Source organism: Lynx rufus, unplaced genomic scaffold, assembly GCF_022079265.1.
Source record: "Lynx rufus isolate CCGP_SWC_20201006 ecotype Redwood Valley unplaced genomic scaffold, mLynRuf1.p SCAF_2, whole genome shotgun sequence".
Classification (NCBI taxonomy): domain Eukaryota; kingdom Metazoa; phylum Chordata; class Mammalia; order Carnivora; family Felidae; genus Lynx; species Lynx rufus.
The window spans coordinates 11,799,012-11,821,084 of NW_025814834.1; the positions used below are offsets into that span (position 1 = coordinate 11,799,012).

The 22,073-nt window shown below is 43.4% G+C and overlaps 1 protein-coding gene across 7 annotated transcripts in view; it reads right to left on the reverse strand.

The window, feature by feature from the left end:
- The window catches only part of RHBDD1 (rhomboid domain containing 1), a 140,036-nt gene that overhangs the window by 30,871 nt on the left and 87,092 nt on the right, over window positions 1-22,073 (reverse strand). Inside the window, exon 8 of one of the 7 annotated variants that reach the window (XR_006962799.1) lies at window positions 8,722-8,973. The exons of the other annotated variants lie outside the window; for them this stretch is intronic. The gene's annotated coding sequence lies outside the window, so the exon portion shown is untranslated. The remainder of the gene's footprint in view (window positions 1-8,721; window positions 8,974-22,073) is intronic. 7 annotated transcript variants of the gene reach the window in all.

The following is a 22,073-nucleotide window of genomic DNA, read 5'->3' on the forward strand; positions in this document are numbered from 1 at the left end:
TCTCCAACACAACAAAACACCTCAACATTTTCTTGAGTAATTATATTCTTAAGTTGATGTCAGGCAAATCTTGTTCTTTCTCTGGGGAGAATATGCTTTGGGATTCTTGCCACAAATGAAAATGCCCTTGATGAGTTTAGGAACAGCTCCCTTAAGAACCATATAGATCTAGGGGCTCCTGGGTGGCTCAGTTGGTTGATCGTCTGGCTCTTGATATCAGCGCAGGTCTTAATTTCAGGGTTGTGAGTGCAAGCCCCCTGTCGGACTCCACGTTGAACGTGGAGCCTACTTTAAAAAAACACGAGAAAAAAGAACAATGCGGATATATCCATACATGCAAAAGGGCAATACTGAAAGTGAACGAGGGGTGCCTGGGTGGCTCAGTTGGTTGAGAGTCTGACTTCGACTTGGGTCATGATCTCACAGTTTGTGGGTTCAAGACCTGTGTCAGGCTCTGGGCTGACAGCTCAGAGCCTGGAGCCTGCTTCGGAGTCTGTGTCTCCCTCTCTCTCTCTCTGCCCCTCCTTCACTCATGCTCTGTCTCTCTGTGTCTCTCAAAATGAATAAATGTAAAAAAAAATTAAAAAGAAAAAAAAAAAAAAGGAAGGTGAACGAGAGTCCCTGGGTTGAAGTTCAGGGAGGAACCACCATGAGGAAGGACAGTGCCAGAGGGCACAATACAAACTCAAGAAGGGTTCTACATCTGCTTATTCTGAAGTCCAGGCCCACCAAGAGATTTGAAAAGAAATACAGAAAAATACCATAGCAGGGGAGAAACTGAACGTTTACGTGCTCAATCTTTATGCTCTAGGCTTCCTTCCCCACTGTAGGCTTTAGTTTATAAACAGAAGGGTTGTCTTTTGAATACATAACGTCACGTGTGTATGTACATACAATCCAACCACAAAATGAGTAATAAAAAGCAAAGACATTTCAAATATACGTCACCAAAGGGACCCCAAGGAGCAAGAGACAGACCTCTGGACTCCAGGGACGAGTCTGTTCTGGTCACTGTGGTGTTGCTAGTCCGGGTGGCCAAGGAGTGTTTGCTGAATGACAGAATCCCGAAGGATTTTCATGGATGGAGGGCAAGTTCCAGCATTTCTGCCCCGAACCGGAAACTCAGCCCATCAAGCAGCATTGCAAGTTTTTGAGTTTAGCCCAAGAGTGGCCTGGAGGCCTCTTAAAGAGGTCCGTCACAGCCTCTGGAGGCCCTGGGGCTCCGTGAGGAGCAAGTACTCCCAGTGCCCACCCACATAAGTGTGGACCCCCTTTTCTAGGGTGAAAGCAGGTCTGAGGAAGAAAAAAAAGGGCTTTTTAGACAGTCCTAGTATCTCCCCTCCTCATTTAGTCCCTTTGTATTTCTTTCTTTCATCAGGAGGGGGCGCTCTCTCTCTCTAGCTTTCCACCATGTTCAGTAGGTCACTTGCTACCAAACCCTAGAGCTTTGAAGAAAGATGAAGATTCATCCTCGGATGAAACAAAGTCACACAGTTGTATGTCTTAATGCATCTGAAATGATACAAGGTGAGGCTTCCAAAAGTAAAAGCCCACAAAGGTCCTCAGACATCCCCGCATGACTGACAGGACATCCCTGTTCTCACAGAGCTTACCGTCTGGTGCGGTCAGAGGCACACATCAACAGCTGCCATCTCCTTGTGAAATATCTAAGAAAAGAACTCCTCTGAACCTCAATCTCCTCGTGAAAAAATAACCGACCCAGACCCAGAAACCACGGCCTTCAGGGCAGTTTTGAGGATGCAATTCAAAACAAAAAAGATGGGAAAGTATTTCGCAAGCTCGAACTGATGAGAAGTAAAAAGTTTTAACTTCTTAGATCTTGGTACCTCCAGGTGGTAAATGTCTCTTACTGTGTCTGGTGCCGCACCTGCTACCTACAAAGACTCAGTGCTCAGAGCAGACAAATCTCTACCAAACCCTAAAAGTAAGGCTTCTACAGGTGTCCTTCTGTAGCCAACAGACGTTCCTGAGGGACAGACACACATAAACCAGGATGCTTCATGCACAGACAAATCTTGGTTCATATCACGGTGCTCTGAAGAGTCAGAGGTTTAAACAAACAAACAAAATCTTACTTTGGGAAAAGAAACCATTTTTCAACTAGCTACAGTCCTAAGCAGATACCACCATTTATTCGCCCTAGGAATGAGAAGCCATGGACTGCTCCTAAATTCAATTGTACGTCTCTCTTTTGCAGACATTTTATTAAACACCTAAAGCCTCCCAGCCAGCAATGCTAGTAGGTAAAAGGGGAAAATGAACTCAGTTTTGGAAAGAAAGGATCACATGACATAGTTTGGAAATCTATCCTCCAAGGCAATCTGGTTCTATTATTTGTCCTGTTTTTTTCCTCTATTCTTTTTTGTGGGCACCCTTTTGGGGAGCAGTGTGGGAGAGAGAGGGCTGGGGTGGGAAATGGCCAGGTTAAAAGCAGCCCCGGCACTGAAGAAGGATAACATTTAGAAATCTCTGCGAAGAGAAAACTGGCTGCTTCGAATGTGTTAGACTAGACCCTCCTTCTGGCTGCAGGGCTCCCTTTGGGTCTCACCGCAGGATGTGTGTTAAGATGATGTGCAGCGTGTTTAAATAAAACAAGAAAACAAACCAAGAAAAATTTAGCCTTATGAAGAAGGAAAATCGCCTAAAAATACTTTACTACGACTTCAAACATGAAATCACATTTACAAAATAACATTTTAATGACTTAGGCGTAAATGACTCAGGAACATATGGATTAAATTTCCTTCAAAATGCATATGGCTTGAACAATTAGGGGGACTTGCTTGGCAAAAATTAGCTTGGTTTGTAGAGCACAGCTCTGGAAAAAGGAAAAAAAAAAAAAAGAAGTGTGTCAAACGGCACTCACTGTAGCGTCCCTTTCTGGTGCTTTCTTTGGTGACTGAGTCAATTGGCTACAACAGCCATTACCTAACAAACTTGGAACAACTTTCTTGGAAATGGTTTAACTCTTTTTCCCTATTTAGGCAAAGTATTCAATAAGTTTATAATAAATGACTCTCCTTCACCCCCAATATTGCATCAAAAATAGAGGCCCACTTCTGCAAAAAAATGTTGAGCTGTCTTAGGCCCAGAGCAAATGGCTGCTGCATCTTTTCGATAATAGATAACATTTTGGGATGTTAAAACAGGGATAATTAGATAATTCGATAACATTTTGGGATGTTAAAACAGGGATGTTTTTATTTTGTTTTAGTCTATTTGGAGTAAACTTTAGACAGTACCTTTTCCCCCCCAAAATTAACGATGCAAATTTTAGGCAAAGCCCACAATAATCAGGTTCTGTGTTACCTGCCCAACCTTTTTTGTTTTTTCACTCAACTTCACATGCGAATACTACCACTGTCTCTGTAAAATACCTTAGCATTCATAGTGTTTACTGGTTCCAAAATGTACCCTCAAATACCATCTCATTCTATCCTAGGGGGCAGTCATGATGAGCATTCAAAATATTTTTTTTAAGATTAAAACAATTTTTTTTACTCTTTATTTATTGAGATTGAGAGAGAAAGAGAGAGAGAGAGAGAGAGAGAGCAGGGAGAGGCAGAGAGACAGGGAAACCCAAGCAGGCTCCATGCTGTCAGTGCAGAGCCTGATGCAGGGCTTGAACTCATGACCCATGAGATCATGACCTGAGCCGAGATCAAGAGTCGAATGCTTAACCAACTGAGCCACCGAGGCGCCCCTCAACCTATTTTTTCGATAAAGAAACTGAGAGCTGAGGTTCAGATCAAGGTCATAAAGCACCAACCAGCCATTATGCAAACATCAGATTTCTTATCTTGAAATTTTTTATTATTCATTTTTAGTAATATTTGGTAGTGGCACTCTCCCTAGTCCCTTTAGAATACTAGAATCTCTATTCTTCAAGGACCAGAACAAATGCCACACCTTTCAAGATATGACCCTTGAACACCCAGTCTCTAAGTGTGATGGTCTTTTTTTATTGTGTCAACTGGGCTCATCTATGGTCTCCAGTTATGTAACCAAACACGAATGGGGGTGTTGTTGTAAAGGTATTCAGTAGATATGACTAAAGTCCATAATCTTTTGACTTTAAGGGAGATGATTCTAGATAATCGGGGTGGGCCTAATTCAGACAGGCCCCAAAGACCAGAGCTGAAGTTTCCCTGAAAAAGAAGGCATTTTCACCTGTGGATCGCAGCTTTAGCACGTGCCCGAGAGTTTCAGCCCACCCGTCCTGCGGGCCTGCCTACAGATTTCAGACTGGTCTGTGCAGCACCCTCAGGTGCATGAGCCAATTCCTTGCACTGAATCTCCTAATATATGTCTCCCACTGGTAGTTTCTCTGGTTGAACTTGACTAATTCCCCAGGTAATTCTCCTTCTCTGTTCCTATCATTTATATAATTGCCAAAACCATTGGTACTGTAAGTTCTTTGTAGTCAGACCCACATCTCAGACATCTCTGTAAGCCACAGCACTTAAGTCTTACATATGAATAAATATTCCCTGGAAGAATTCGATTATGTAATGTAAGAGCAGAAGGGACAGTGCTTCATCCTCCTGTGAAATAAGTAAACCTGATTCCAAAATGCTCATGGGGAAACAGGACAAGCCAAGGAGAGTCATAGCCTTACAGGTGATTTCACCAAGGAGACTGTTTTCTGTCACCTACCACCAACAGGTTACCAGTTTCTGCTCACTGGACACGACAATCTTATGGGTGCAGGACATTTAAGATTCCTGGGCCCGAAGCACTAAATGATGATCACAACCTTTCTACTCACCCCATCAATGCAACAACTAAAAGGCTCTCACACATTTCCCAATGACCCCCCTGCAGGGGGCATACTGTGCCTTTCAAAAATTACCTCCGTAGCCTTAAAACAATTAACATTTATCAAAATACGGAGTAAAAAATTATGCTAAGAATAGCTTCTTCTAAAACAAATGGCAGTTAGGGATCAGAAAAATGAAAGATACTAACAGGTTATCATGAATGCCAAAAAGTAATCACATACAGAAAGTCAGAGGCAGGATAAGATTTCTTAACTTTAGGTACTTTATCCAGGCTGAGGATATAAATATTTTTTATTAATTCAACAAGTACTTAGGAGCCCTTCTGTAAGCCAGGAAGTATTTGTTATGAGCTCATGAGAAAACAGCTAGGAAGACCTTCATGGAGCACACAGGGTATATTGTTGGGATGTTAAAATATTAGTTATGTGGCATGCACAGAATTCATTCTCGGGGACCTGGGGGCCTCACAAAGAGCTAATCTACCTTCTACATCACCTTCTCAAAGTGATTTGTAGACCGACCTCAGAGCATCATCCGGGAACTTGTTAGGAACGCAAAAATTCTCAGACCCCAGCCCAAGCCTGGTGATTCAGGAACTCTGGGGATGGGGCATCCATCCTGCTTGGCACGTATCAGAGTCACCTGCAGAGCTTGATGGAACAGACTGCCAGGTCTCACCCTGGTGTTTCTGGTTCAGCAGGTCTGGGGGGACGTCCAAGAATCTGTATTTCTAACAAGTTCCCAGGACCCGCTTTGAGAAACTATGCTCCACATCTGCCCTAGTATGATGGCCACTGGCCACATGTGGCTCTTTACATTTAAATGAATTCAAACTAAGTAGAATAAAAATTCAGTTTCTCGGCTGTATTAACTATAGTAGTCTCCTGCTCATCCGTGGTTTTGCTTTCTGCTGTTTGGGGTGCCCGTGGTTAACCATGGTCACGAGGCGGATGATCCTCCTCTGACATATGGCCAGAAGGTCAAGAGTAGCTTAAGGCTACGTCACTCTCCTCACTTCATCTCATCAATAGGCATTTTATCGTCTCACATTCATCACAAGCAGGGCGAGTACCAGATATTTTGAGAGAGACCACATTCACATAGCTTTTTATTAGTCTATTGTTACAATCGTTCTCTTTTACTATTGTTAATCTCGTGCTGTGCCTAATTTCTCAATTAAACTTTATCATAAGTATGTATGTATAGGAAAAAACAGTACATACAGGGTTCAGTACTATCTGTGGTTTCAGACATCCATGGGGGGGGAGGCCTTAGAACGTGTCCCTCAAGGATAAGGGGGAACTCTGATACATTCCAGGGGCTCAGCACATCCAGCGAGTGGCGACCACACTGGACACTGAAGATACAGACCGCACTGCAGAAAGTTCTATTGGACAAGGCTGTTCTGGAGTTACTGACGAGCCCATGCAGGAGGACCCTTCCATACATAGCCAGGTACCAGAGGCAGAGAAAAGACCAATTTCACATATTACAGTGGAAAACACAAGGCCAGATGGTCCAAGTCAAGGGGAAAACTGTTTTGCGAGTGAGCTGCTTCTCACGTGGGTGGCTCACTGTAGCTCCAGGATGAGGAACATCAGGGGTTTATTTACGTAACAGCAGCTAAGGCTGGAGAGACCAGTAGGAGTAATGCAGTCTGCAAATTATCATGTTCCTTTTCCTTAGCTCTCAGGGGTAGAGGTGGGGGTTAAGAAACTCAAGCCTTTAAAAGCACAGGGCTGGGGAACCTGGGTGGCTCAGTCGGTTAAGCATCCGACTCTTGATTTCATCTCAGGTCATGATCTCATGGTTTGTGAGTTCGAGTCCCACCTTGGGCTCTTCACTGACAGTGGGAAGAGTCTACGTGGAATACTCTCTCTCCCTCACTCTCTGTCCTTCTCCCACTTGTGCTCTTTCTCAAAAAACAAAAACAAAAACAAAACCCTTAAAAAAATAAAAGCACAGGGCCTCTGTTTTAACTCTGATGGAACACGAGACAAAAGCAGAATCTATCTGGAACCAGCAACTGCTCATTTCCTGAAGCAGCTCTTGTCAATTCCATTGCTGACCTTGGCCTCGCTAAGTCCAGGGACCATTTCTCAGTTGTCATCCTACAAGTACTATGAGGGGCATTTGGTGCGGCTGAGCACTCCTCCCTCTTGACTTATCCTCAAAGAGCCACACTCTCTTCTCTACCTTCTGCCCACTTTGTAGCCCCTTCTTCTCACTCTCCTTTGCTGGTACCTTCTTTTCTCTCCAAACTTCATGTCGGAGACCTGGCACTCAGTCCTTGATCCTCTTTTCTATTTACACTCACTTCCTTGGAGACTCCATCCAGCTTCATGAAATTTAAGTATCACTTATACCTCACTGATGACCTGAAAACAGGTCCTGTTTCCAGACTGCACCTAGCATCTGGCCTCATACAAACACACGTCCTCACTGCCCCCACGTGGAGCTCTCACAAACCTCTTACTCCCTGCAGGTCCAAGACTGAACTCTGTCCCCCACCCTGGCCAATCTGTTCTCTGTGTTCAGGTGAATGGAAGGGGGAAACTCCAGCTTCCCAGTGCCCTCAGCCAAAACATCACTCCCTTCTCCCTCCTCTTTCTCTTACAATCACAACTATTCTGTCAAAAACTCCTTCTGTGCCACCTTCAAAATATATCTAGAAGCTGACCCTATCGCTGCTCTGACCCAAGGACCGTTCTGTCATTGGGTTTAGGGTCCACCATCTTGAGACCGCTGCCTTAATTACATCTGTAAAGGCTCTTCCTCCAAATACACTCTGATGGGGTCTTTTGGGGGTTACCACTCAACTCACTATGCTGGCCCACAGCAGCCCAGGTGATCTTTCAACAAGTTAAATTATGTTAGTCCGCTGCTCAAAATTCTCTAATGGTCCTATCTCGGACAAAAACAAAAGTCCTTAGACTGGCCTAAAAGGCCCTACATTATCTGGCCCTTTTACCTCTCCATTCTTACCACCTACCTTCTGGGGACAGAAAGCACTGGCTCAGACTAGTGCACATGGAAAGAAGTGGAAGAATGTGAGCCACGTTTTGAGTTAGCACCAAGAGCACTTGGTTATTGACAACAATTAACGAGGAATGAGTCGGGGAAGTGGAAAGGTCTGACAAATTCAGTTTCATATGGTCTGCATCTAAGAGGTCCTTGAGTGGGTTAGACATAATTTCAGAAGCTCAGGAAGAGATCTGGGCTGAGGAGATAAACGTGGAAGTTGCCGGCATATACACAGCAACTGAAGCCTTGGGAGAGAAAAGAACACCCAGAATGAAGTCATTAGGAAAACCGGTATTCAAAAGTCAAGTGGAGGCAGGTGAATCTGCCAAGGAGGCCAAGGAAAGAGGCCAGAGTAGCAGCCGGAAAGCCAGGGGAGTGGGCACTGGGGGAAAGGGAGGCAAAAGGTAGGGTTTCAAGAAGGGGTGATTATGTCTGGCAAGAAAACGCAGGGAAGAAAAATGACCCCGGGTCTTAGCAACACTGAGGTTGCTGGAGAACTTGGCTAGAGCTGTGTGATTAGGGTAATGGCAGCCATGAGGCGATCGAGGAAGTGGACGCAAGATTCAGAGTTGAAGAAGTGAAGACAGTAAGCAATTCGCTGGAGGATGTCAACGGGAAGAAAGAATGGGGTGAGTGAAAGGCAGCTGTGTTACTGCTCTCTCCTTTTGGGATGAGGCAGGAGAGAGGCTAGCATATGTTTCGCTGTTGATAGGAAGGATCCAGTAGAGGCCGACGGGAGAAAGGGATAATCAGTAGCAAAAGATTTTCCTGAGAAATTAGGAATTCTTTGATAAGAAGGAGACCTCCCTGCCCAGCTGTCAGAAGGGATGAGTTAAGTATGGGGATGGGTATAAGTAAGTCTGTAGCCTTCTTGATGGGAGCCGGAAGTCATTACCTACAGGTGGATTCTATTTTCTTCAAGCAGTCAAGGCCAGGTGGGATGTTGACATGCATTTATAATAAGCTCAGTCTCCTCTATTGGGTCACGTTCTCCAATCAGACTCAGCTGCCAGATGGAGGTTCTGAGAAGCCTGGTGGCTGGGCTCATCCCCGTCTGTGCTTGCTTCCAGATAGGTGGAAGAAGGACGAAGCAGCAAGGGCGTGGATGGTATTTGTAAGACGGTACTTGAAACAAAGGATCAGAAATCTAAGCAGGGTAGGGAGGAAAGATAAGGAATTAATGTAATGGACTGAAAACGGGGACAAAGAACACTGAGGCAGACTAGTCAGAACATTAAGGTCACCTGAAAGTGGTTGAAACTTTACATATTTAAATCCATGAATGCTAAGATCTCTTAAGTTTGTTTATTTATTTATTGAGAGAGAGAGAGAGAGAGAGAGAGAGAGAGAGAACCCAGTGGGGGAGGGGCAGAGAGAGAGGGGGAGAGAGGATCCCAAGCAGGCTCTACATTGTCAGCACAGAGCCCGATGCCGGGCTCGATCTCATTAACTGCAGGATCATGACATGAGCTGAAGTTGGACGCCCGACCCACTGAGCCACCCAAGTGCCCCGCAAAGGTGTTTTGGATACAGCTACTTTACTACCGAGTGCCACTCTACTTTCTAACAAGGAGGACCAAAGGGACCTTGCCATTGAAGAGGTAAGAAGGAGGTACCGCAATTCAAGAAATATGATTCCGAATCTCTATTTCACACTATTAAATTACTTCTAAGTGATGCACTTTATGAAGTTGACTACAGCTGTTTCTTCTATTTTAAAAAAAAAATTTTAATGTTTATTTATTTTTGACAGAGAGAGAGACAGAGCATGAGCAGGGGAGGGACAGAGAGACAAGGGGAGACACAGAACCCGAAGCAGGCTCCCGGCTCCGAGCTGTCACCACAGAGCCCTACGTGGGGCTCGAACTCCTGGACTGCGAGATCACGACCTGAGCCAAAGTCGGACGCTCAACCGACTGAGCCACCCAGGTGCCCCTGACTACAGCTGTTTCTATGCGAGTGTCCTACATGCAAGTTTTACCAGATTTCTTTTTTAAAGCTATTCTGCATGCAGTGGCTCTCAACTAGGGGTGACTGTGCCCCCCCTGGAGACCATCGATCAAGTCTGGGGATATTTTTGGCTGTCACAACTAGGGGGAACGGTGCACTGCAGCCAGCGGGTAGTGGCCGGGGGCTGCTCTTCATTCTACGATGCACAGGACAGTCCCATGCCACCCAACAAGGAACTATCCCGCCCAAAATGGCAAGAGTGCTAAAGAAAACGCCAGCTATTTATAACAAAGAGGGCTCAACTGTGGATCAAAGTAACAAACAAACTATCTTCAAATTTTCTGTACCGGAAACATTACAGCGGCCTAAACAAAACCAACTTCGTTTTCAGAAAAGGCATCAAAGTAAGCACACGAAAAGGTGCGAGGTTTAGAAAAGAAAGCCTCTGGATATGCTGGACTTTTCCCCCCATCCTCGCCTGGCTTCCTCATTCCCTTGTTCCTCTCTCTCCTGCATCCTGGAGAATTAACTTCCAGTGATAAATTAATCTTGACAAAATTCCTTTACCAGAAGTAAATGTGAAAGTCTGAAGAATTGAGTAAGACGGCCTTTTGCCCATATATAGAAATGATGAAAGACCAGGCCGCGGTAAATTCCAAGCAGAGTAACATAATGATAGCAAATTTATGAATGGGTCTTCTTTTCACAGTTCTACTGTCAGGACTAATTACTTGTATTAATTAGGACTGTCAACACATGAATATGCTTGTTGAGGCCGCTTCCTACGGTAAAATATGAGACTTGTAAATATCAAGACACTTGGAAAGATGCAAAGACTTTTCATTTATTAGCAGCTCTAAATGATGTGGAAGCTCCTCTGTACCATGAGCCTTGGGAATTGACTGTAAATAGATTCCTGGTTAATGAATTTGCTGTTTGTTCTTCCTTGCTTAGGCATTACTCCCGGTGTAGCCTTTGGATCACACAGCCAATACATCACTGCTTTAGAAGGACTGTAGGAAGGCTACGGAGAGAATTCCTCACTTTGCTGGAAAACTAGAAAGGACAACCAGGACAGTTAAAGGCAACGGGAGGGAGCAGAAGCACAGTCTGACCACCACTTTTAACTCTATGTGACCCTGGGTAAGTGGGTGAGTGACTTAGCCTCTCTGTGCCTCGGTTTCCTGACCTGAAAAATGGAGATAGAGACAGAACCTATACAGAGCCGTGGTGAGCCTCCAAAGAATCAATACACGCAAGGGGCTGAGAGCACCGCCCAGGCGGAGTCTGTCCTGGCTCTAACCGTTTTCATAATCACGGCTACCTGGGATCGGGGTAGAAACAGAATGAACGTTCCAAGGAGATCCTTGGAGTAACATGCAGTTATGAAGTGCTTCGGAGTCAGACAAAGGTCTGGATCATACCTCGACTCTAGTACATTTAATTTCTGGGCCTCAACTGTGCCAGTCTCCTGAGTTCTTGCAAAAAGTAAATGGAAAAGGAAAATGTTTGTAAGGTACCTGCTTATGCCTGGTACCTGAAAGGGGCTTGCTAAATGCTAGTGGCTTCAGTGTTCATTACCAGTATAAGCTTTTTGGAGAAATCTCCGAGATTGAAATGGATGCCAAAAGACTTCGGTCAGTGATCTAAGAGAAGTGGGGAGACAAAACACTCGGAAAAAGAGAGAGGGAAACAAAGTGGCCAGAAGAGGTGGCCCCTTCCGCGCCAAGTGCCCTTCCGTTCTGTCTCAGGTGGCTACACCACAGCGCCATGAGCAGGGCCTAACTCCCTCGCCACAAAATCCCCATAAACCCCTCCCCTGGTGAAGGGGAGGCGGCTGCGATTCCAACAGGGGCCCGACTGATTGCAAAGCCCAGACCTTGTTGAGGTGGCAAGGCAAGGATGCAAAGGGCTTCCTCGCAGACTGAGGGGTCTGCAGATCCTACGCTCTTTCTGCTTTTTCCTTTTTCCCCTTTACACATAAAAAATAGTAATCAAATTCTTGGTAGGCAGAGCATGCTCTGGTTGGTCGGCTAAGCTTTACCCGATGACTACCATAAAATGCCATAAAATAATTTTAAATCAGTTCATCAAGTCACTTCAGTTTTAATCCCCTTAAGTATCAACTCGGCAACAGTCCATAAAAGACGAAATTATTCTGTATTTTATTTGACAAGGTCCTTCAAGAGACATCTCTCCCTGACAGTGTGAAGATGGCCTGTCTCGTGGGCGCTGCAGGGAACGCTTTGGGAATGACTAGAGAGGGCATCTGCTAAGGTCCCTCCTGATTCAAAGATCTTCTATCTCTGAATACAGCAAGATGTCCATACTATGAATGGTTTCAATTGAAAATCCGTTTCTGTATAAAAAATGCAAGATCAGGGGCGCCTGGGTGGCGCATTCGGTTAAGCATCCGACTTCAGCCAGGTCACGATCTCACGGTCCGTGAGTTCGAGCCCCGCGTCAGGCTCTGGGCTGATGGCTCAGAGCCTGGAGCCTGTTTCTGATTCTGTGTCTCCCTCTCTCTCTGCCCCTCCCCCGTTCATGCTCTGTCTCTCTCTCTGTCCCAAAAATGAATAAACGTTGAAAAAAAAAATTAAAAAAAAAAAAACAAAAAAAAAATGCAAGATCAGACAATGTGCTAAGTCGACCCCTAATTTTGTCTTAAAAAATCATGCAGTACCTTAGAAACCAATCTGGCCAAAAGTTTATAACATCAAAATAATATATAAGGAGAAAATCTAGCTGCAGGATGTTCTGGATCCTTTCACAAGGATACTTGTTAAATACAGGGTAACAGAAAATCCACCGCAGTTCCTAGTGACGGAGTAAAAAGCAAGGTGATCCACACGGATCACTGGAACCTGCTAAAACTTATTTCAAGGACATGATCTCCCACCTCTACCCCAGTTGCTAATTGCTTTCAAAGCAAATGTAGGTACCAAAGGGTCCTACTGATAGTCCTCTAAGGTAGTGGGGAATCTTTAGAAATGGTCACAACGTGCATTATTGCCCTGTGAAGAATTCGGTTTCTTTTCTGATTGCATATTATGCTTAAAAATGAACTTGCATGATATGGTAGGAACAGTGGGGAGTGTAATGATGTGGATTTCTGGCTCTAGCCAATAACACCCTTTCCTCTGAGGGTGCAGAATGCCTAGGTGGTTAGAACCTGGCCATCCCTAACGCCCTTGCGGAGTGAAAATCCCAGGAATAAGTATGTTAACAAGAACTCTGTGTGATTCTTCTAAGGTGAAACCACAGCCATGGGGCTCATAGACTAACAGTTCTGCACTGTTTCTGGAAGTGTCAGCTGAGCTCTCTTTAAATGGCACAACCAAGCCACCAGGTTCTAATCGTCTCTAATTGGTGATCTTGTGAACTGCAACTTCCCTTACCACTAAAAGGGCTGACGATATCATTCCTCTAATAAGAAACATGTTAAAAGGCAAAATAATAAAAAGAAAGCACTACGAGCAATAATCATGAAAATTCATTGCATTATGTTAACATTCCTCTTCAGTAAAAACTTGGGTCTAGAGAACAGAATAAACAAAAGCCAAACATGTTACTTTCCAATTTGTTAACTGCATGATTTCCAATAAGAATTGGTATGTGATGAAAGATGGGCTTAATGGTTCCTTTTTTTTTTTTTTTGTCACGGAGACATGTCAAGAGAGTATCTTCCTTCCTTCTTCCCTCCCTCCCTCCCTTCCTCCTTTCCATCCTTCCTTTCCTTCCTTCCTTTCCCTCCTTCCCCTCCCTAAACATTCCCAACCAGCAGTCCCCTTTTCGTTTATTAGCAAGTGTCACCTAGATAATAGCTATTCTTGCTGATGCCTTGCTAGTTCCCTCCCTCCACACACCTTCCTCTTTCTCCCACCTGACCTAGTTCTCTTAAGGAAGGAAATGTGGTCTTATCTTCATTTTGGAGGAACAGGGGGCAGCTGTCTTGCTCATGTTTGGCACAATATGGGTTTTCCACATATTCTAAAAGTCATATACAAAGAAATTAGAAATCTAGGTACTATTGAAATGGGTGGGATTATTTGTACCTCCAAATTAAAAACAAAAGTGCCCACTGCCTTTTGCTAGAGCTCCTTAAGAGTGAAGCAGAGATAAATGGGAACGTCTCACCTTGATCCTCAAGTATCTCTCCATCTAAAGACTAGGGAAGCTTACAACGCAATCCCAGTGCCTGGGCCCATGCAGGCATCTCTGCACACTTCTTCACCCCAACCCCAGTGGTGGTGGATTCTGCCTGGTAATTTAAAAACCTCCCCAGGTGATTCTAACAAGCAGGTGGCTGAGTACCAACAAAATCTCTGAAACATCTCCTCTAGTTACTTAAATACTCGTCAACTGTATGTTTGGTCTTTCTTGAATTACAGTCCTTGGATGCACTCACAGTCACCATTCACTTACTGAAACACACTGGATAACAATGGTTATTCTGTTTTCAGAAACCAAGTGAGGTCACTGCAGTTACCAACATATTCAGTTCTCCTGGATGTCAGTGAGCTGTCTCCTTCTCAAAAGTCCACTCTCCTTTATTCTTAATGTTGCCTTTCCTGTCTTTCCACTGAATTGGAAGATCCCATCTATAGTTAGCTGAGTCTTACCTGTGGGGGGCGGGCATTTTGGAATTTCATATCCCCTGGACTCTCACATGTATCCACTGAAGGCCTTGAAAACACTCAACCACGAAATTTGTCACACAAATTCCCATACGAAGCTTAAAGTTGACCAAGAAGACATTAATTAACCTCTACTTGGAAAACTTCATTGGAAACTTGATGAATATTTTACAGAACTCTAATTCACTGAAATTTCTAATTTTATTCCAAAGGAATGAGTATAAATACAAAAGTTCACTGAGCTAGTAAAGTAATAGAAGTGTTTCATAGAAAACTAGTGCTATTATTATGAATTAAAATATGATGATAATCCTACCAATACACTATGAAAGGCAAAATAATGTAATGATTAAGTACATAGACTCTGGAACTAAGACTGTATATAGGCTCACATCGTGGCTCTACCATTACCAGCTGTGTGACTTCGGTCAGCCTCCCTTTGCTTTAGTCTTCTTTCAAAAAGATAAACAGTAAAACTGACTTCATTGTTGTTGGATTAAAATGAGTGTATACATGCACACACATGGATACATATGCAGAGGTCACTTACAACGGTGCTTGTCATGCTGTGACTCACTTAAGTTCCATCTTTTCCCCGGCAGCCTGATCCCCACACGGTGATCCTAAAATCCGTATCTGAAGGGCACCACATCTGAAGGGCTCAGTTGGCTGAACATCCGACTTCAGCTCAGGTCATGATCTTGTGGTTTGTGAGTTGGAGCCCCACATCAGGCTCGCTGTTGTCAGCCAGTCAGCAAAGAGCCCGCTTCAGATCCTCTGTCCCCCTGTCTGCCCCTTGACCCCTGCGCTCTCCCAAAAATAAATAATAAAAGAAAATCCATATTTGATCTTATCGCTCACCTACTCAATGGCTTCCACTGTCCCCAGGGCCAGGTACAAAATCCTTAAACACAGTGTAGAGGGCCTTTCACAGCCTGATTCCCGCCCATCTTGCCACTTGGGGCCCCACCTGAAAAATATATTGCAGCCCCAGCCAACTTAGTTTCTCCAACAGGCCATCATCTTATCTCAGGGTCTTCATCTATTTTCTCGGCGCCCCTCTTGGTTCAAACCCTTCAGTACTCATCACTTTCAGAGGAAAGCCAAAATCCTGAGATGGACCATAGCCTAGAACACAAATAGCCTAGAATTCAAATTTAGAGTCAATACCCAGGTTGCCCCCAAACTTAGGAATCGTACATTGATTCATAGGAGAAAGGAGGCTCGCTACCTGGGTGCCCCATCTGCCGATCTTTAAGACAATGAAGGTGATGGCAGATTGTTATGATGTCACTACAGCCACACAGGAGGAAGACCCGTGAATTCCGAGCTTAGAGTAAACGGCATCCTCTCTGTATGCCTCTGTCTCCTGTTTGCTCTAGGCGGAATTTTTATTTCCATTTTAAGTTATTTCTCTATTTGTGTAACTGCAAAGAGCAGAGGAAGATACGCTTTTTCAGCAAATACAAGTCTGGGGGTTTTTAAGGACAGTGCTCATTTGATCTCATTATTCTGCCAGTTAATTGACAGGAAAGAATGTCCTAATTGCTCATTAACTCTGAAGATGTCCCCCTTGTATGGTGTCAAGGTCTTAGAGACACAGGGTATACAGCATCTGTACAAACTGCTGCTGCTTTGGGGGACAAAGCGTAAGTTTCACACAGCTAAAAAAAAAAAAAAAAGAAAAAACAAAAAAAAACACCCCAAAAAAACCCCAACAGATGTTTTTGATTTTGGCTTCAAACAATCTTATCTATAATGGAGTAGAATTTGGTGGTGAGTTATTTTCTCCTTGAGCTAATAAGATGAACCACACTGCTGATTAAATACTGTTTTCTGGGGCCCCACAGTTTTTCACAGCCATTGTTTATGGAAATCATTCTTGGTTAGATGGTAATCTGCCAGAATGGCAATGGATTTTTTTTAATTTTTTTTTTAAATGTTTATTTTACTTTTGAGACAGAGACAGAGCATGAACGGGGGAGGGTCAGAGAGAGAGGGAGACACAGAATCGGAAGCAGGCTCCAGGCTCCGAGCCATCAGCCCAGAGCCCGACGCGGGGCTCGAACTCACCGACCGTGAGATCGTGACCTGGGCTGAAGTCGGACGCTTAACCGACTGAGCCACCCAGGCACCCCAGCAATGGATTTTTGAAAGGTTCTCTGAGAAAGGTACTCCTCGAAGAACTTCCGCTTCTACCCACCCCTGGGTCCCCATATGCGGGACTGTGATGAGTAAAACCGTAACAGAACAAAGCCATCAACACAGGCACTGCTCAGGCCCCTTCTTTAAAGCGCACAAAGAAAGCCAGAATTGCTCAAACAGCTATGCCCACATACTAAGAAGCCTGGTTTACATGCCTCTGTGATATATAAAACATTAAAATGATAATTGGCAAATAATTAGGGATGCCAAGGGCTAGGAAATGTCATAACTTGACAATGGTCATCGTGTCAAAATTATGCTCAAAACGGGACTTACTGGGCCTGAGTTATCTAAGTCAGGGACTTATTTCCCTCTGCACCCACAAATGTCCCACCGAAAAGCATCCTCTATTCCACAGTAAATTACTTGGGGTTTAAAATGTATCTTTGTCACAGCAGTGTGTGCCAAAAGAAGGGCCCTGCTAACCCCCAGAGACACAGCTTATTTAAAGTTATAATGAAGACAGCAGGTGCTCTATGCAGATGTCACTTCTTCTAGGAGACACTTATTAAACACTTTATCTCCCTTACTGTCGCTGGGCTAGCTACATTTTATGTTCTTTCAGCATCACCGTAGCCAAAAGCAAACTGTTTCCTTTTAGTCTCACTGAGCTGAAAATTAAAAACTACTGGGCTTTGCGTTGTTTAGGGGGATTTGCAAAGAATTCTAAATGTAGTGATTCAAGAGTCAACCCATACTGTTTTCTAGTGACACAAAACTGTATTTTGCAATAAAACAACACTCTCCCACGGAAAGCATGCCAGACTTCTTTCCCTGGTGACCCAAACCTCTGCATTCCAACCACCACACATCCTTTTGTTCAGAGGAAGTGGAACAAACAGATAGGAAAGGACCCCACTCGAGAAAATGTACGAAGCTTTCCATTTCGCATACTGTCAGGTAAAATGGAACTGCCTGGGGCCATGGTTCCGAAACTCTGTGCTAAAGCAGCCTCAGAGTAAGACAGAATCCAGTATGTTCTGGAACCTTAAGAAAGAAGTCACTGCAGTAGCCAGGAAGAGCTAGCTACTAATAACGGGAGCAGTCGGCCTTCTTGCCTAAAGTGTGTGGATCACTTCAGCCTGGAAGGTTCAGAGTAGGGATGGAATGGGAAAGGGGGTAAGCAAGAAGGAAAAGGGGAGACTGGATCTGGAGGGATGTGGGCTCTGCTCAGTCTCCTCCATCACCCTGACTGCCCATGAGTAGCCTGCGGAGGCTGGAGGTGAATGAATGAGGTGTGTCTGCCCTTCTCCACAACAAACAACCTGAAGCCTTAGGTGGAATGGGGACGTGGAGAACATCAGAGAAGAGCATGGCTAAGCGTGAACAGTTTTAGCAATGCCCAGATTCATTTTGCTAATTTTTTTTCCTTATAAAGGTTCTGCATGATTTTGGAGACATTTTTGAAAAGGGAGTTAAGCCAACATAAGAAAATAAAAGTCACCATAATCTTATTCTTGAGAAATAAGGGTAAGCGGCATTTTGTTAAATATCATCCCAATCTTTTTTACGGTACATTCACTAGATCTTTTTAATGGCTGAGTATTATTCTATATCATAATTTATTTGACCTGTCCCTTCTCATGGCATGATTAGGCCATCTGCAATTTTTCCAAAGCAGATGATTACAATGTAATTTTAATCAGCTTAATATTTATAGTAATCTTCCTAACACTGCACAGTTTTGGTCCTGTGTTACAACAAAAATAGATTTATGTAACACAGATGTGGCACAGGAAGATTTCTGGTCCCTAACTGAGATTCATGAAGATATATAAATACATAGTATGCATGACTCTCACATCTGGCTCTCCGTAACTAAATACAACAGAATTATAAATAGTTCTGGACCCTTGGAGAACCACCATGTGATGAAACTAGACCACTGTGAAAGCCAGTTGTGAGTCTACAACAAATGGAAACCAACATATGACTTGATTTTTCTTACTAGCAACACAACACAACACAACATGACAAAGTGGAAGGAAGACAGCACAAGTCTAAGAGGGCTTTGAGAGGCAGAGTGGATGACACTGGAAATTCTCACGGGAATAATTCCCACTCCTGAGGAGCAGGAGAAATGGTGTGACAGCCTGATGTCAAATTCTGATGCCTTAAGCCACACCTAATGTGAGCACATGCATTCCTTTTTGTTCTCAATCATTTCTCTTCTAAAAGGCAAGTTACCAGGGGTGGCTGGGTGGCTCAGTCAGTTGAGCTCAGGTAACTTTGGCACTGCTTTGTCCTATTTTTGTCATTGACTTTGAAAATAATCTAAATAAATTAAGCAAAGGATCACAATAATATATCCAAGATTTAATCCCGAGGTCATGATCTCGCAGTTCAGGGGTTCGAGCCTCACATCGGGCTCTGTGCTGACAGCTCAGAGCCTGGAGCCTGCTTTGGATTCCGTGTCTCCCTCTCTCTTTGCCCCTCCCCCACTCGTGCTCTGTCTCTCTCTCTCTTCCTTAAAAATAAACATTAAAAAAAGTTTTTTTAAAGGAAAGCTACTGAACAAAAATAGAGCCCTATTAAAATGAATGATGCAAATATCCTTAATTAAAATGTCACTGATGTTTCTATATTAAAAACAGTATTTTCACATTCATATGCTATACATTTTGGTAAAAACGAATGACAACTCAGAAGATTATTTATGATTGTCTACAGTAAGCACTTTTTTTTTTTTTTTGAGTGTGTGTCCTTTAAGGTACCTGAGGTGCAGGTTTCTTGTGCAAGAGGGAGTTCTTTCCCTACAAAACAAACATTTGTTTTCCAATTTTTAAACCAATCTGGATCTGTTGCTTAAACAAAAACCAAAATCCAACCAAACGACAGGGCTTGGCCAATCACAGATGGGCAGGTGAAGAAGACGGTGAGGGAAATGTCACTGTTATTTTGGAAGTAATACAGTCTTTCTAAAGGGTGTAGCCACACCCCCCTCCGTTTTCAGGGTTCTGAATTCAGGAACATCACATCAGCTAAACCATCTCCAAGAATACAAACCTAACTCCAGGTCAGTTAGGTCTTGACTATACGGAGAAAACCTCTCTCCTGTCATCAACGATTCAGTAGCAGCCTAGAAATGCTTCTTCTAAACAGGCTCTGTTGGTAAGACATAAAAGTGTCCCAACTAGTGTCCCTTCTTGTCTGGTGTTTACCACTTAGAATGCGACCCTGGGCAAGTCATTTAACTTCTCTATGCCACTGCTTCACAATCTGAAATAACAAAGATAATTGCAAATGCTTATTTCTTAGGGTTCTGTGTGGGTATGTGAACCTTCCTCGTCCCACGGAGAGGCACTTAATTCTTGCTGACTTGGAAAGAATTTCACCACAACATTTGCTGTGGTTTCTTCTGGGTGCCTATGTTATGGGTAGCTGCAAGGGTACACCTCAAATGTTACGTGGTTCTTCTCTGGGTGCTGGGGTTATGGGTTCTTTTTTTGTCTTCTTTTCTCATTTGTATTTTCCGCAGTGAATATACATTGCTTTTATAACTAGAACAACAAACGTTAACCAAATTCTCAAGACTGTTATAGATGAGCTCAGTTAGCCATCATCACTGTCTTAGGTCCTCAACACAGTCCACCTCAGGACATCTGGAATTCAGGTAGAACTTCCAGAAAAGGAGTTGAGTGCTGACCATTCTGATGGCGAAACAGAAGCAGAACCACGCAGCAATCACGGCACACATCTTACCAGATGTTAGCACACGTACATCAGAGCCGTTTGTCACACTTTATCATCTGTCTCCCTTCCCTCGAAAGTCAGGTGGACTCTGCCCCTGGTGACAGAGAAAAGCTGAGAAGTCTGTCTGTAGTCAAGCCTACAAAGAGGATGTGAAAACTCACTCAGAGATTCAGCTTTAGGGCGGACTCATGGGAGCTCTAGAAATGTGGCTCCAATCTAGCACCTTCCAGGGAGGTCTTGACTCCCCGGTTCCTCCCACCTGCCTACTTCACACCTGCATCCCCAGGGCAGGACACTGTCAACAATAATCAAGGCCAAGTTAACAGACATGTATATAGATGGTGATGGGATATGAAGTCTCTTGGCTTCTCTTAGACTGTTTCCTCATTGGGCAAAATCAGGTGTCAGATATGATGCCTCCTAAGGTCCATGCCAGCATATCACTGTTACATTTGAAAATGGCACTGCTTTGTCCTAATTCTTTGTCATTGACTTTGAAAATAATCTAAATAAATTAAGCAAAGGATCACAATAATATATCCAAGATTTAATCCCCAAGATTTAAACTAAAGTCACATGCTTAATATGCTCAGCAAAGGTGGCTCTTTATGAATGCCAAACTCATCACTGGCGTCAGTTAAACTCAAAGATGAAGAGGAAATATTAAGATACAGTCATGAAAAATGTTAAATGTAGTCACTGTGGTGTGCAATTACAATGCTTAAAGAGGAATCAAAAAGGCTCAAATAAAGAGAAAATAAAATCCAATTCACTGAAAACATCAACTAATGAGTCTATGAAACAAAGTCTGGGCCTTCAGCTAAAAAAAAAAAAAACAGACGGTTTTGTATTATATTTTAGTATAAATAAGTGGGATTAGAAATTTCCTCATACTCTCCATGCTTTGATTAATAAGAATTTAAGATCCACTGTAATTTTAAAGCACTATTTGATATCTCTTTTCCAAATTAATACACTTTATAGAAATAATGTCTATATTAATAGTTTTCTATAATTATCTGATTTTATGGGACACTGACTATACACATAACTTCTGAGATTAAAAACTGTATACATAGCTTGAGTATACAAATCATTGTATCAGTAAATTTGGTGGTCTACAGAATTCTTACATAACTTAGGGAATGATGGTTTTGCTGAAGAGGAGAATTTCACAGATGGGTAAGTAAAATGACCAACTCAAAAGTTACTACATGGCTTTCGTGGATCTAATACACACAAGAGGCTCAAATACAGACTTGCTGAGTAACAGCATGAATAATGACCCTGAGGAACATGATGAGGGTACTGGGTAATATTCCTGACACCGTTAAGATCTGGTGGCCCAGAAGTGGTCTCCAAGTGTGGGAGAGGATGGAGGGGACATGGGTGGGTGGAACTGATTCATTACAATTCTGTTTATAGTTTTATTGTTAAATCTCCTCATTAGCATCTGAATAATGCCTTTTAATAAACGGTGATCGTGGGGGATAGCGGCAGAGGAAAAGTTATAAATACACATGTAACTATTACTGTCAAGATCCCAAATATGTTTAAATTTCATGTATCTTTATTTCTATTTTATTATTTCAGTCACCGCGGGCTATGGTTAATATTTTAAAATCTGGGACTTCAAGAGAAGCCGGCTCCTTTCCCACCAGGGACGAAACAGAACTCCGGCCCACTCATGTTACGATTTTTCTTCCTGGCTGGGATATTCACGTGTTGTTTCACAGATTTTAAAACTCACGTGCTTATGTTT